General features: G+C 40.1%; 1 long non-coding RNA gene across 5 annotated transcripts; it reads left to right on the plus strand.

Annotated features, from left to right (window-relative positions):
• The first annotated feature begins 513 nt into the window (after positions 1–513).
• On the plus strand, positions 514–14,310 carry LOC141587318 (uncharacterized). 5 transcript variants are annotated; one of them, XR_012519748.1, is made up of 5 exons: positions 514–717; positions 2,328–2,574; positions 3,287–3,381; positions 7,796–7,892; positions 13,970–14,310. It is a non-coding gene; the product is annotated as an uncharacterized LOC141587318 (long non-coding RNA). The 5 variants fall into 5 exon arrangements; XR_012519746.1 differs by lacking the exon at positions 13,970–14,310 and adding an exon at positions 13,529–13,925; XR_012519750.1 differs by lacking the exon at positions 13,970–14,310 and adding an exon at positions 13,355–13,522.
• Positions 14,311–15,104: the final 794 nt, after the last annotated feature.

Consider the following 15,104-nt stretch of genomic DNA (forward strand, 5'->3'; position numbering starts at 1 on the left):
CAAAATTATTAATGATGATTATATAAACATGTTTTACTCCTATTATCTAATTCTAAGTCATAATGAAAAATTTTGTCTGATTGGAGTTGCTTTATTGATACGATTGAGAGGCAGTGTACACATTTTTTGGTTTTTAAAACCTAGGGTTTGCAAATTAAAGCGGAAAAAAGTGTTCTATTGACTAAAATAAGTATACAAGGATACGCTATGTAGGATAATGGTGAATTTGGTGATCTATAATTGCAGATTTTAGAAGTAATTTGATTATAGTTTGATGAAGGAGAAGAGACACAATTTGGGGGCATAGTATGGAAAATTTATGAAAAAAAGTATATGAAAGAGTAAAATGCGTATGTGAAAGAGCAATACCCATCTGGTAAATAGGTTAGGGGAAAATGGGCCCGTTTTGGCAGGCCGGATCGAGCTGGGCCGCCACATTGGCCACGTTGACTTATTATGACCTTGACGGCCTGACCTGATCTTAACTAGAATAAACCGGCTTGAACCATATCCGACCCGTATTCTAGTCCGAACCGCATAACCCGAATCCGACACGGCGGACAGCTCTAGTCTCTGCCGTTCCACTGTTGCCCGCTTTGAACATAAACTAAAAACTACTCCTCTCTCTCATTCGCAATCCTCTGCGTTTTACAGAGAAACATTCGCCATTGTTGCGGCAGCTCGCTGAACCTGCCAATGCCCCGGCGTTGTTAACTGGTGAACACTTGTCTCAAACTCTACTTTTAATTGTTCTATCAACTCCAACTTTTCAGTGTTAATTAGTTACGATGTCGTTTCTCTGATTATTATTGGTGAATGTGAATTTTGCAACAATGTATTGCAGTCAGCCCCTAATTTCTATATTGTTTTATTTCTTCACAAGTTTCAATTATTTGTAGACATGTGACTTTGCTAATTGTTTGCTTAATGCGCTCTGGGTAAAAAGGTAACCGGTTGCGGGTTTTCTCATTATCCAAAAATGAAATACTCCTTTCATCCCAATTATTTGTTTACCTTTTATATTCTTTGCGAGAGTATTTCAATCAAGGTAAACAAATGATTAGGATAGAGATAATTGTTAATCATGACTATGAATACTGGAAAGCCTTTATAAGCTTTTGATCTAGTAATCATGATGTTAATGGTAACCACCGTCTATGTCGTAGTAGCGAGTGGGGGAAGGTGAAAACCATCTTAGAAGGGCAATGGGGTGATAGTCGTGAAAACAATCCCGGGATATGGAACTTGAGATAGCAACATCATCATTAACTCAATGCTTTAATGGCTCCTGCAAATTGCGGGGTAGGAGGGGTCGAATGTATGCAACCTTAACTTTGTGTTAACAATACAAAGAGGATGTTTCTAAATGATAGCAAGGGCTGCTAGTAGTTGAGGGTTTTAAATAGTGGTATCGGTCGCGGTAACGGAGTCGCGGAATTGTCCCCGACTCGGCCGTCGCGCTGTGAATCGCTATTATCTCGGTGATATTTATTTTACAAGCTTTTGTAGATATTTCATCATCTATTGACTATTTCATATAAAGTTAAGATTAATTCTACTTAGGATAATTACTTTGACTAATGCTCTACAGTTTCTAAGAGCTTTTCATTAAAAAACTTGGCCGGTACAAGTTATAACTCGTTCATATCGAGTTCATCGCGGGCTTGTATCAGATCGAGTTGGGCGATACACGTTATAAATCGGTCGTCTCGGCCGATACTTTCTTGTTTTCAATTTGCCCGATACATCTCGGGATATCTCGTATCGGCGGCCTCCGATACCGATACATCTCGGGCGATATGATACGTCTCTGCCGAGATCTAAAGCCATGTGCCTTGCTACTTCACAATAAGGATGTGTTTGGATAGCAAAAGTGGAGGGAAAGGGAAGGGAGGGGGAAGGAGGAAAGGGAAAGGGAGAGAAGGAGGAATGGAGTGTGGTTGTTTGGATACAATTTCCCTCCAAATCTTGCTTATTGTGGAGAGATTTTGATTAGGCTTGGAAGGGGAAAAATGGATCCCTCCAAATCTCTTCCCCTCCATTTCCCTCCACCCTCATTTGCTATCTAAACAAGGGATTTTAAATCCCTATTCTCCATTCCTTTCTTTTCCCTCCAAATTCCTTAATCCAAACATACCCTAAACGAAGCTTAGCCACTTTAGTGTGCATTTTGCTTCGTCCATCATGATTCAGAACCAAAGAGTAATGAATCTTGGTTCTATTGGAAATGAAAATATGGGACTTGAGATAACATCACTCTTAATTACGTTACATCGTGTGTTATGGAATAAATACCTGATGCAATTCCTAATGCAATTTTCATTAAGGTTATCTGGAAACAAACTCTTTGATCGGAGCTCTCTGTACTGGAGCCTCGGTAGTTGCATAGTTGTGGCATCTGGCAAATTAACTCCTGATGTGAAGAATCTACACTATGCTAGTATGCAAGCCGACGACACCTGAAAGCTGAATACATATTGATGGTCTGCAGGTACTGGTGGCACTTTAAGCTGCTGCGTTTATATGAGGGATAGTTTATTTCACACAACATTTGATCGGAAAATACACAATGAGGTTAGACTGCGCTCTTCTGTCTGATTTGTTCAATTTGTGATACAATTTTAATTAGTCTGAGCGTTTTACCTGAATTGTCCCTGTTCTTAGTATGTGTATATTTAGTGGGAGAGAAATGAATCTGATTGTGCCTTTCATCAATGGCCTAGCATATGGGTCATGTATGCATGGCAATTCTCATGGATGTAGAATGGTTTCTCTATACTGTCATTCATATTGGTTGAATAGAAGTCCTTTGTTCTGACAACAAGTTCCGGTGCACAATTCAATTTAGTAGTGGAACTCACCATATGAGTGTGTATTGTATGCGTAGATGGTGTAGGCGTGTAGCCAACTGTAGCCTTTGTTACTTTGACTCTTGGGTTTTAGGTGCTTATTCGTGCTCAATGTGACAACCAAGATATAGGTAGGAGTTCCTTAGGTGACGCTAGTAAAAAAATTGCAAGCTGTTGTTCCCAAATGGAAAAAATTTACAAGCTGAAACGGTTTCTTAGTTAGGCGGCATCTGTGTGTTTTTGCACAAATATCATGAACTTTGTGTTGCTTGCTTAGTTGATCTTGAGTTTCTAGGATTACGAGCTCTCTGTGATGGAGCCTCAGTAGTTGCATAGTTGTGTCATCTGGCAAATTAACTCCCCGATGTAAAGAATCTACACTATGCTAGTATGCAAGCCGACAGCTGAATGCCTGAATACATATTGGCTGTCTGCAGGTACTGGTGGCACCTTAAGCTGCTGCGTTTATATGAGGGCTAGTTGATTTCACACAACATTCGAATGTTGTTCTCTCAGAAAATACCCACTTAAGGTTCGACTGTGCTCTTCTGTTCGATTTGTCCAATTTGTGATACAACTTTTAATTAGTCTGAGCGTTTTACCTGAATTGTTCCTGTTCTTACTATGTGCATATTTCGTGGGAGAGAAATGAACATGATTGTGCCCTTCATCAATTGTATAGAATATGGATCATGTATGCATGGTTTTTCACATGGATGTAAAATGATTTCTTTGTACTTTCATTCGTATTGGTTGAATATAGGTCCTTTTTTCAGACACCTAGTTCTGGTGCACATTTCAATTTATTAGATTGCTGGGGCTACTCATTTCTCAATGGATTCATTGGCAGGAATGAGGGTATATATGGACTTGGAAGTTGGTAAATTTTACAGTTTAATCTAGTAGTTGAACTCACAATACGAGTGTGTACTATACGCGTAGAGGTTGTAGCCTGTGTTACTTCGACTCTTTGAGTTTTAGGTGCATGCATATTCGTGTTCAACACGACACTTGAGATATAGTTATGAGTTCCTTACCTATGTTCTTGACTTCTAGGTGCATATTCGTGTTCCACACGACGCTTAATATATAGGTCTGAGTTCCTTACCCGACACTTGCCAATTAGGCCTTATCTATTTGACACTACTCGTAGCATCCTAGCAGAGAAAAAAGAGTTTTGTTCGTGACAAAAGTACGAGGCGGGGACATGTATGTGAGCATGTAGTATGATTTTTGACGGTTTTTAACCTATGTCTCAAATATTTATACACTTGACTATAAAAACTTTAAATATGTTATATTTTTAATTAATTTTTAGTTTAAAGACATGTCCCCGAACACATTCTCATATTACTATAAGGTCCATGTATCTCAAATTCTGAGACGTGAAGAATCTGACACCCGAATTTATAATTTTATACCAAATGCTTGACACTTGCACTCGCGTTTGAGTATCGTAGATTATAGCTAAATGGATGTTTGAAACTTTGAATTTTGTTGTTGCTTTGTCTCCTGCCACATATATGTTAATATGGCCCAGATGGGCTAAATCTATGCTACTCAGACTTGATCACAAGTATCCAGGTATTAGCCTAAGTGTTGTCCTCGACTGTTTTTGCTTCGAATGAAATTTCAGAAGTATCATAACATGTCTAAGTGTTGAGTGACGGACATAAATTTATACGAGATTATATTAGGAGTCAGAACTATATAGAACAAAATCAGTTAACTTGGAACCTGGAAGCGTAATATGCATGTCTTTTAGCTCAATTGTCTATATGATAACCACAAAAATTAGGACCATAGATAGTCCTGGGAAATTAAGTGACACACTTTATTTAAAGGAAAAATTAGGCATTAGATTTTCAATAAGTCTTGCTTGTGACGGGTCGGATCTTGCGACGGGTATTTTGTTAGTGGAAATGGGTAGAGGGGACAAGGTGGGCACCCACCCCATGTGCTCCTTCTCTCACCCCCTATGGGTTTTTTGTGAGACAATATGGTACCCGTCTCTTATTTGTGACGGATACCCTCCTTCACAAATAAGAATTTGTGTTAGATTTTAACGTGTTGCATGGGTGTATAGCTCGAGTTTGTTGACTTGCCTTTCTCCATGATGTACCTTCAAATTGCTTTAGTAAACGACTTCTGTTATTTTTGGTTAATTTTTGATAGGTTAAGATCAAGTTTACATCATCTTTTTATTCCTCTGAATGAATGTCAAACCAAAGCGTAAAGAATCTGCTGAAATAGATGGAGTATTTGGCAAGGTAATACTGTATGTTACTTGTCCAACTAATATAAGGCTCGAAAGGCTAAACCTTTTGTTCACCTTTTATATTTTTTTGTGAGGGAAATTAATTAAACGTAAACAAATGATTCAAATAAAGGGAGTACTTCAGAGACATGATTTCACATTATGTTCGACCCGTAGAAGAGGATTTTAAAAATTGCATTAGTTCAAGATCTCGGGTTTTATTATAAAACGGTATTATTTTAACCATCATCACCTCACTTAGGTGCAAGCAAGCTTAAGTTTAGAGAGAATGCACTAAAGGTTATAATGTGTTTGGACCATCCAATGGGAAATGGATGGATTAAGTTCTGAGTATAGTTGCATTAACATATAATTTTCTAAAAGGTTTGTGGGTTCATGATTGTTATTTTGCCGCGTACTTAGACTAACTGTTTTCCTTGCTTCTATGTTCCTTTATTTGTTCAATGTAATCCTACGTCATTTTGATTTTTACTTATTATTACTATCATTGCTTTGACTGTTAAGCATTAAGCAGTGATTATGTATTGAAATTAGACCACTAAATATCTTTGTTACTTAGACTTGTTTAGACGGATCTGACATGGGTATATGTCTATGTATCAGACTTGACTTTTTCTTTAAAACATTTGCCTATGTTGGCTTAAAATGACGTATCCAAGTGTCAGACCCATGTCAAGTGCCAACTGTATGACACGGGTAAGCGAGTAAAATGTCGGTATATTGCTTAAATTATTAATTTGTAGGGGATTAGTTGATAATTTTGAAACTGTTCCCCAGTGAAGTTTTAGTTTGTGTGATGATTACAGTTTGACAAGATGCTCCATACTAATTAGTAGACCCATGAAAAGGTGAGCATTGGAGTGTGAAGTTTCTAGTGTAGTATTTTGACAAAAAGTGTTTTAAGTTCAATTGTTAATCAAAGGTGACGAGGAAAAAGAATAAAGAAAAGTGGTCACAGGGAAAATATGTGTGTCTTCCCCCTCTCCCACCTTTTCTAACTTGTCATAATTTTGGTTCACAAGTTTCTTAGCTAGCTAGCCAGGATAATAATTTCCCTTGTCTTTAATCTAATTTAGTGGAGTTCTTGAGACAGTAGGGTTATGCCGTTATGGTAATGTTTGCGATGTCTTTAGTCCAAATTCAAAATCTCTCAAAAAGTTTTTTTTTTTCCGTATTAAATGATTTGGTTAAAAGAAATTGTCAAATGAGATAGTCTTCTGATAATATTATCTCGAGACTCACCCATATGAGAACTGTCTCTAGTTGAGTAGAGACAGTTGTTATTTGTTAATGAGTATGTGACTATGTGAGTGGGTTTTTGATTGAATGAGTTGGTCTCGGGTTTTATTATCACGAGACTGTCTCTAGTTGAACAGTTCTAACACAATTTCTAAACTATCGGCTCTCAAACTCAAAAAACTACTACTATATTTCCCTACTCAACCCTCACTTCCTGGCTCCACCATTGTTCGGATGACGGGTAATTGACTGGTGGACTGGTTGTAGTCGTACATTTACCCTCAGTAGTCGAACACCTATCAAACGGTAAATTTAAACTTAATAGTATGTTTAAGAACATTTTTATGTTACTCTGCTGCTAATGCTAATAAAGCTTCTCTTTGGTTTTGATGCTCTCCATTTTGTTCCTAGTAAGCAGCAGCAGTCACCAGGTCTTAGGAAAAGGCAGTCAGTCACTGATATCATTAGTACTAATCATGTCATACATCAGTGATCACCCTCAATGCATTTTTGTAGGGGCCGAATTTTAGAAGATATGTGATTATGTGAAGCTTGCCCATTGGTGCTTTTTTACTGTAGTTGTTAAAAGATGCTCCTTTTTCACTCAGGATCAGTCATGAACTCATGATATTAGCTAGCTAGGTGAAAAAGTTATGTGGGTGGTAGTTATGATCATGTTACTAATACCGTCTGCATTAAAACTGTCCTTATGTCTTCGTTTACAAAAAGGAATATTACCAATATCTGTCTTAAACTTAAAACGGGTCAAGTATGATAGATGAGACAAAAGGAGAATGCCTAGGGAATAACAAAAGGAGTATATTTGACCCGTTTCATCTTAATATGAATGCTGTTGTCCTAAGAGAGACTTACCGAAGAAAAATATAGATACTAGAGACCAAGAAGTTACACCATGGCATGACATTAACTAAGAGTCTAAGACATTCAAGATTGATGCTTAATGAAAAAAAAAAGTGAGAATTTATTGAGCCTTTAGGCTTTAAGATCTAATAAAAACAACAATACAAATGTATTAAAAAAAAAAATTACTACTAGCATTATATTAGTTTGCTACATACACGAAGTTTAGAGCTACATAATTTTGCCTAGCATGATATAATTTTTTTCTTATATTCTAAAAGAAGAGCTTGATTCTCTTGCATTAGGAGAATAGCCTTTTGCCTTAACTTTTCATTCTCCTCAAGGATACTTGTGTTCTCTAAGTACAACTTCAGGTTTTTTACTTCCATGCTCTCCATCTTTGTTCCTTCAGACCTTCTCCTGCTAAACATAATCAAACTTAGATTTCCTAGCTACCCTGTCATGATCTCGGTTGTATATACGAACAAAGTTAAGTGAAAGTAATCAAAATAGGGAGTTATTTTTTCCAACTGTAATAGTTCAGATGTGTGCTACTTTGGTTATGCAGGGTGGTAATAAGGTTGGTGCATGGAACCAGATATCATGTCATGATCTCGGTGGTTACGCTATAAAAGTGGCTGATACCATCTTAAAATGCGACAGAGGTAACTTTCTAGCCCTTGATAACTCGGTGACAGTTTGATGTTATTGTGACAGATCCTTACGTCCCAATCACTTGTTTACCTTTGACTAACATACTTCTCACAAAGAATAATTAAGGTAAACAAATGATTGGGATGGAGGGAGTATAAACTTGCGTATTTGTATATGATACTTGATACCCTGACATGGATATATAACACTTGAGTACTGCACTTAAACCAAATATATGTAGATTTCATAAAATAGCCGAGCTCGGCATCTAACCTAGTATGAGTATAATGTAGTGTATGTATAGGAGTATGTTAAGACCTACCTCATGACAAGGCAACGAACGTGAACCTTATATCTTCTTGATTGCTGATGCTTTTGTTTGCCATTTCGATGAGCCGACACGGGAGGAGATTCTATCCAATCTTCTGCACTACACATTTTCTTACCAGTAAACAGATTTCCTCAGTCTTTTAGCTAGAAAGAGAAGAGAAAGGAATGATATTGAAGTTTGAATGAAAGTTAGATTGAGAAGAAAGGTGTGGGAAGTGAGGTCCTTTAAATAGAAGAAATAATGAATGTTAGGGGTGTGTGTATGTAATTGGTGAAATGATGTGCTAGGTTTAGAGAGAGAGAGAGAGAAAAGAGAAAGAGCATAAATTTCTTCTTCAACTTCTACTTCTTGAATGGTAATGATGAGTAGTAGACTCATGATTGCAAAGTTTGGCAATCCCATTTTAGGCACCCAAAGAGGGAAAAGCCTATGATGATGGGTTGGTTATCCTTCTTGCTCCAGCTTCCCTCCTCCCAGCATTCACGTTCTACCCCCACCCTTTTTTTTATCACAAATTCTCGTTTAAGATGGGCACATCCGTTTTGATTTTAAAACATTCTAACTCATCCTTTTTTTTTTTTTTTTTTTTTTTTTTTTTTTTTTTTTTTTATCACATTCTCATTTCAGATGGGCGTATGTATTTTTAATTTAAAACAGATCAAATAAAATAGATAAGAGTGATGAGACAAAAGCAAAATGTCTAGATATTAGCAACTAGGTAGCACGGACACTCCTCCTAACTAGTCGTCCTGTGTCCGACACCGTGTCGGACACCCGGACACCCGACACTCGTCGGACACACGCCTAAAAATGTTATAGTTTAGACGAGGAATAAATTGTCAAAAGAGATTGATTAGAAGATTGGTTTGGGTGAGAAATGAGAATTAGTTATAGTTAAAGTCGAATTTTACCATCAGTTACCTAAATTTAGTATCAAATACATTAAATTTAGAATCAAATACATTACAAAAATAAAATCATACGGTATTTATAACCATAAAATATGTTTTTTATTAAATTTAAATAGCGTGTCCCGTGTCCTAAATTTCATGGGATGCCGTATCACGTGTCCGTGTCGTGTCCGTGTCCGTGTCCGTTTTGGTGCTACCTAGATTAGCAAAAAGATCGGGTTACATGACTCATCTATCTAACTGAGGTGATATTTGACCCGTTTTAATATTAAGATGAATATGTCCGTCTTAAGTGAGAGTGTGAGACCGATTGTTTTTTATTTGTTTTAGCGTAGAGGGAGCCACAGGATAGTTGGCGTTGAGGCTACGAGTATGTCTGTCTTAATATGGACCCTGATTCCAATTTGCAAGGCACGAGTAAAGGGATTTATTCATGCTCGGTTGTTGGCGATGAGATTAGAACTCTACTCTCTCAAGGTTAATAGCCAAGATTTAGGCTGTATACTACTAGTGTATTAAACCATCTACTTATTCTCTGATACCACTTTATAATAATAAATAAGATACCCTTAGAGGAAAAGGATTCTATTACTGCTAAACAAAACAAAACTTCGAGTGTGAATAGTGTACCTTTGCTAAAGTTTCCACATGGTTAGGAATCATGGGATTACTTTATTAATCACTGTATATAATTCATTAGGGTACTTAAGGAGGAGGATAAGTAGGAAGTCGAGGGGCCATGCATGTTATATTTAGCCTAGTATTGCACGTGTGATCCTTAATCTTTGATTATGTTTAATTGTGTTTCATGTAATAAATGTTAACAAATTAGTGGGTTGCATAGTGTGACGATCCGCACACTTGAACCCTTAGATTTATTTATGCTTATGTAATTTCATTTTCCTTGTACATTTGTAGTAAGTATTTTCTTAGTAGTTTGAGAATAGATTTCCATAAATAGGTATATCGCTATTCTGAACTAAACTTGTAAATTCAATGTTTCCTGCTACCAGGATCAAACTATCAAATTTGCCTCTTTGAGAGGTGCTAGTCAATGAAAAACCGCTTCTCATCCAAAAGCTTGTTGTTGCTTGTTGCTTGCTTTCAATAATCGTATTGCTTACTTTTATTGCTTTCGTGTGCCAGACTTGATAATCGTGACTAGGATTCCCGACACACACCGACCCGAGACCCGAGTATCGTGCTAGTGGGCGATCCCTCACTAGTACGAAGATCCTTGTCGCTTGCATCTTGCCTTGAGACGGGCAGGGGTGCGCGCCACGGTCCGCCAAAAGTAGCGGACCGTGACATTTGGTATCAGAGCCCGGTCTTCAGACGGGTTTCTGCAAGCCGCATTTGTTCATCGTGATCGAGAAAATGGGCGAAAGTATAGAAGACCGAGTGGATGCCTTAGAGGAAGCGCTCGATAAGAAACTCCCCCTACTTGAGACAATCGTGATGCGAATGGGGGAGAGCGTCGAGGAGTTGCAAAAGACCGTTAGTGGCTACGAGTCGGCCATGACCGAGATGGGTGTCCAGGATCAAGTGATCGGTGATGCAATCCCGACGATCGGGCGGAAGAGATAGCTCACCTCCATCGAAAGATCGAGGAGCTAGAGAACACTTGTGCTACACTCTTGAAAGCGGTAGCCAACGACGGGAAATCTTTGGGGGGCCATAAGGTGAAGGCACCTCCACCTCGTGCCTACGATGGGGCGAGGGATTCGAAAGCGGTCGATAACTTTATCTTCGATATGGAGCAATACTTCCGAGTAAGTGGGCTCGACGAAGACGCGGAAGTTGTCACGACAAGCATGTATCTAGTCGACGATGCTAAGATGTGGTGGAGGGCTAGGTACAAGGAAATCGATGCGGGCACGATTACGGTGACATCGTGGGCCGACTTCAAGAGGATCTTGAAGGATCACTTCTACCCCGAGAACACGGAGTTTGTTGCTCGGAAGAAGTTCAAGGAAATCAAGCACACCAAATCAATCCGGGAATATGTGAGGGAATTCTCAAAGATGCATGCTCGAGATTAGCGAAATGTCCGAGACGGATAGGACATTCGAATTCATTGACGGGTTGAAGAGGTGGGCACAACAGAAGGTCATGAGGCGTAATCCCAAAACTCGTCTTCGGCCATATCACCAGGAACGCCCGCTCGACTTTCACGGGGAGCGAGAGGCACAAGAGTGGTGGCACCAACGGGGAATATCGGTGCGCCACAGAGTGGGTACAATGGACAAAGGCCACAAAACAGCGCCACTTCGGTTGGGAACGGTCTGCCCGCTCGCAAGGAAGTCAAGCCCAATCGGCGAGCACTACAAACTCGCCCTCAAGCTCGTCTTCGAAGGTGGGAAACTCTACTGCTTCCACAACGAAGAGACCGTTCGCGTGTTTTGTGTGCAAGGGTCCTCACAAGATGGCCGATTGTCCGAACCAAGCGGAGTTCAATGCCATGTTCAAGAAGATGCCGAAGGGGGCTCAAGAACGTCTTGATGGGGCGTTGGCCGACTATCACCAAGAGTGTAACGAAGACTCGAGTGATGGTGAAGACCAACCACGGATGGGCTCACTTCAAAGGATCGGCCGCGATGGGGAAGTACGAAGATTCCTCCGCCAAGAAATCCAACGGGCTCATGTACGTGGACTTGATGGTGAATGGGAAGCAAGCACGGGCCTTGATCGACTCGGGCGCCTCCCACAACTTTGTTACGAAAGAGGAAGTCGATCGGTTGGGGCTAGTTCTGCGGGATGCTAACACCGCCGGCGGTCAATGGGAAAGTGAAACGCGTCCAAGGAGTGGCTAAGAAGGTCGCGGTCCAAGTGGGTGAGTGGGCAGGGGAGCTCGACTTCACCACCGTTCCGCTGGATGACTTCAAGTTAGTACTTGGGATGCAGTTCTTTCAGAAAGCATTGGTAGTATTGAAACCGAGTGACGGATCAATGCTACTAATGGGGTCTATCGTAGTGAAGACGGTAGACAGCGACGAAGACAAGGGGCAGCATCGAATTTCGGCTATGAGGGTGATACCGACGCCGAAACAAGGGATGCGACCTTGAGGAATGCCTAAAGGTTCGGTGGAGCCGAGGGCGAACAAGACCCAGGCTAACTACGCTGCTAAGTGGCCTGGGGGACGAAAGGAGAGTCTACCTCCTCACCGAGGAGTAGACAATGAGGGCCGAAATGCCCAAAGAAATAGGCCTCGTACCATCAGGGGGCCGCGTCGATATGCTGAATCGACGTCCTGGTTTCATGGGTCGGTCGACCCAAGAGAGAAGGCCTCGTACCATCGGGAGGCCGCGCCGAAATGCCGATTCGGCGTCCGAAGAACTCACTTACCCTTGAATGCAGTCTTGAAGTGGTTATGGACAAGGTGAAGGTGCGATGGAGCAAGCACCTTGAACGATCTCGCAAAATTTCCGCTCGAGCAACGAGGACTTGGACTTTCCAGAATGATCAGAGGCGAGTGATAAACTTGGAGGACATGATGTTCGGGAGTCTCGCCGTCAAGGAAATGCACTCTATTCTTGAAGGGACGATGAATCCGATCATGGTGTGGACCGAGAAGTATCTACAAGCCGGACTCAAGAGAAAGCCAAACCACAATGCAGCATGGACGGCCACAGCTCACCGAGGATGTCTCACCAAGCGCCGTTCGAGATTTTGTGTTGCCGAGGGCGCAACAGATTAGGTGGGGGAGAGTGTGACGATCCGCACACTTGAACCCTTAGATTTATTTATGCTTATGTAATTTCATTTTCCTTGTACATTTGTAGTAAGTATTTTCTTAGTAGTTTTAGAATAGGTTTCCATAAATAGGTATATCGCTATTCTGAACTAAACTTGTAAATTCAATGTTTCCTGCTACCAGGACCAAACTATCAAATTTGCCTCTTTGAGAGGTGCTAGTCAATGAAAAACCGCTTCTCATCCAAAAGCTTGTTGTTGCTTGTTGCTTGCTTTCAATAATCGTATTGCTTGCTTTTATTGCTTTCGTGTGCCGGACTTGATAATCGTGACTAGGATTCCCGACACACACCGACCCGAGACCCGAGTATCGTGCTAGTGGGCGATCCCTCACTAGTACGAAGATCCTTGTCGCTTGCATCTTGCCTTGAGACGGGCAAGGGTGCGCGCCACGGTCCGGCAAAAGTAGCGGACCGTGACGCATAGCTAGAAGATGCCTAGATATGCATCTGATCTTGATGTTTTCATTTTCATTAGGTCTTGCTTAAGACGGATATAAAACGGGTTAAATATCACCCACTTGCAAGGATGAGACAAATGTCTTCCTATTTTCAATGCGATCTACTTTTGTTCTATGTATACTACTTTACCGGTCTGAATTTTAAAATGGATATTGTCCATCTTAAAAGAGAATTTGTGTTTCATTTTTAGCAACATGGAGATAGCTTCAACGGTGAGAGTTCACTTGAGTATATAGAGTTGGCAATGGGTCTTGCTGGGGCGGTCCGTGTGCCGGCCCGTCGTGCTTTCCTCCAAAATTGGTCCGGTTCAACCACGGATATTGGGCTGGCCGTGCCATGTCGTGCCTACTGCCTAGCCCACTCACCCGAACCCCCACCGTGGCCCGCTCCTAACACGCCCAGTTTCGTGCTCGGGCGGGCTGGCCCATGGGCTGTTCGTGCTTGGCACGTGGACCGGCCCATGTGCCTTAAGTTTATTTTATTTTTTATTTTTTTCTTAAAAAAATGTTTTATAACTGCTATATTTTTATTTTTAGTACTTTTTGTTTAATAGATAATGAATTGCTATATAATTGTTTTATAATTGCTATAATTGCAATATTTTTAGTACTTTTTGTATTATAAATGCTAGATTTTTAGTACTTTCATGCCAATTCCCGAGCCGTGCCTGATTCGTGTCAGGGCCGTGCCGCCTTAAGAACTCCTCGTGCCGTGCCTGGAGCCGTGCCGTGCCCGGAGCCGTGCCATGTCGTGCCGCCTCTCAGCCCACGGCCCGAATTGCCAACTCTAAGTATAGCCAAGTTTAAATATGACATTTTGGTTACATCCTGCTGGAATAGGGTTATGTTTACATCTTGTTAAATCTTTTTCGCACTTTTTTTCGCTGGGAAAATATGTATGGTCGTGTGATCGTGTCATTGATTGCCATTTTATTTTATACTTCCTCTGTCCTGGTAATTTAATATCTTTTTCTATTTTAGAGTGTCTTAGTCAATTGTCGTCCTTGTGTCATTTAGTAATTGACTCCCTCCTCTTTTCTTGGTCTTTGTGCCAAAACCAAGGAACAACTATTAACCGGGACGGAGGGAGTAATATTTTATTTTATTTTTTATTTTTAAAACGAATAAGCAATTCTCAAAATAAAGAGCCTTCAAATTTAAATTGTACACTAATACTTAAAAATAGGTAACTTATTATTTTAGAGTTTGATGCTTAATATTACTAAATGAAACTAAACATGGGGCACTTGAAAGAACACTTATCCCGTCGTTTACTTTGTTGTTAGGCCGTCCTTGCCATTATAGGAAACAATCAAAATCAAATACGACTAGTATAACCACAATAATAATACTCGATGATGCTATTACTACATAATGTTTTTAGTCAACAAAACAATGAAGTTTTGATTTCCATCTTTTCACTACTCAACTCAAGTATTCTAAATTTTTGTAATGAAATCTCTATTCTTAGCCTCTTAGGTTCGTACCACCTAATAGTGACATTTATATAGTGGCCATCTCACATGAGTTTATTAATCATGATAATTTGGCATAACTTGGGAAAATACATCCAATATGTGTATTACAAGATCAAGTTGAGTCTTGATTTTTTATTTCCTCAATCTATGTTAGTATTTATAAGTCCTATCCACTAGTTTTAGTCTGATTTTAAGCAGAATAAGACCACTAAGACGGCAAAACTCTCTCACGAGTTTTAAAACGGCTGCATTCTCAGGACTTGAACTTAAGACCTCTAGTTAAACTAGG

The sequence above is a fragment of the Silene latifolia genome, chromosome 6 (genome assembly GCF_048544455.1).
Source record: "Silene latifolia isolate original U9 population chromosome 6, ASM4854445v1, whole genome shotgun sequence".
NCBI lineage: Eukaryota > Viridiplantae > Streptophyta > Magnoliopsida > Caryophyllales > Caryophyllaceae > Silene > Silene latifolia.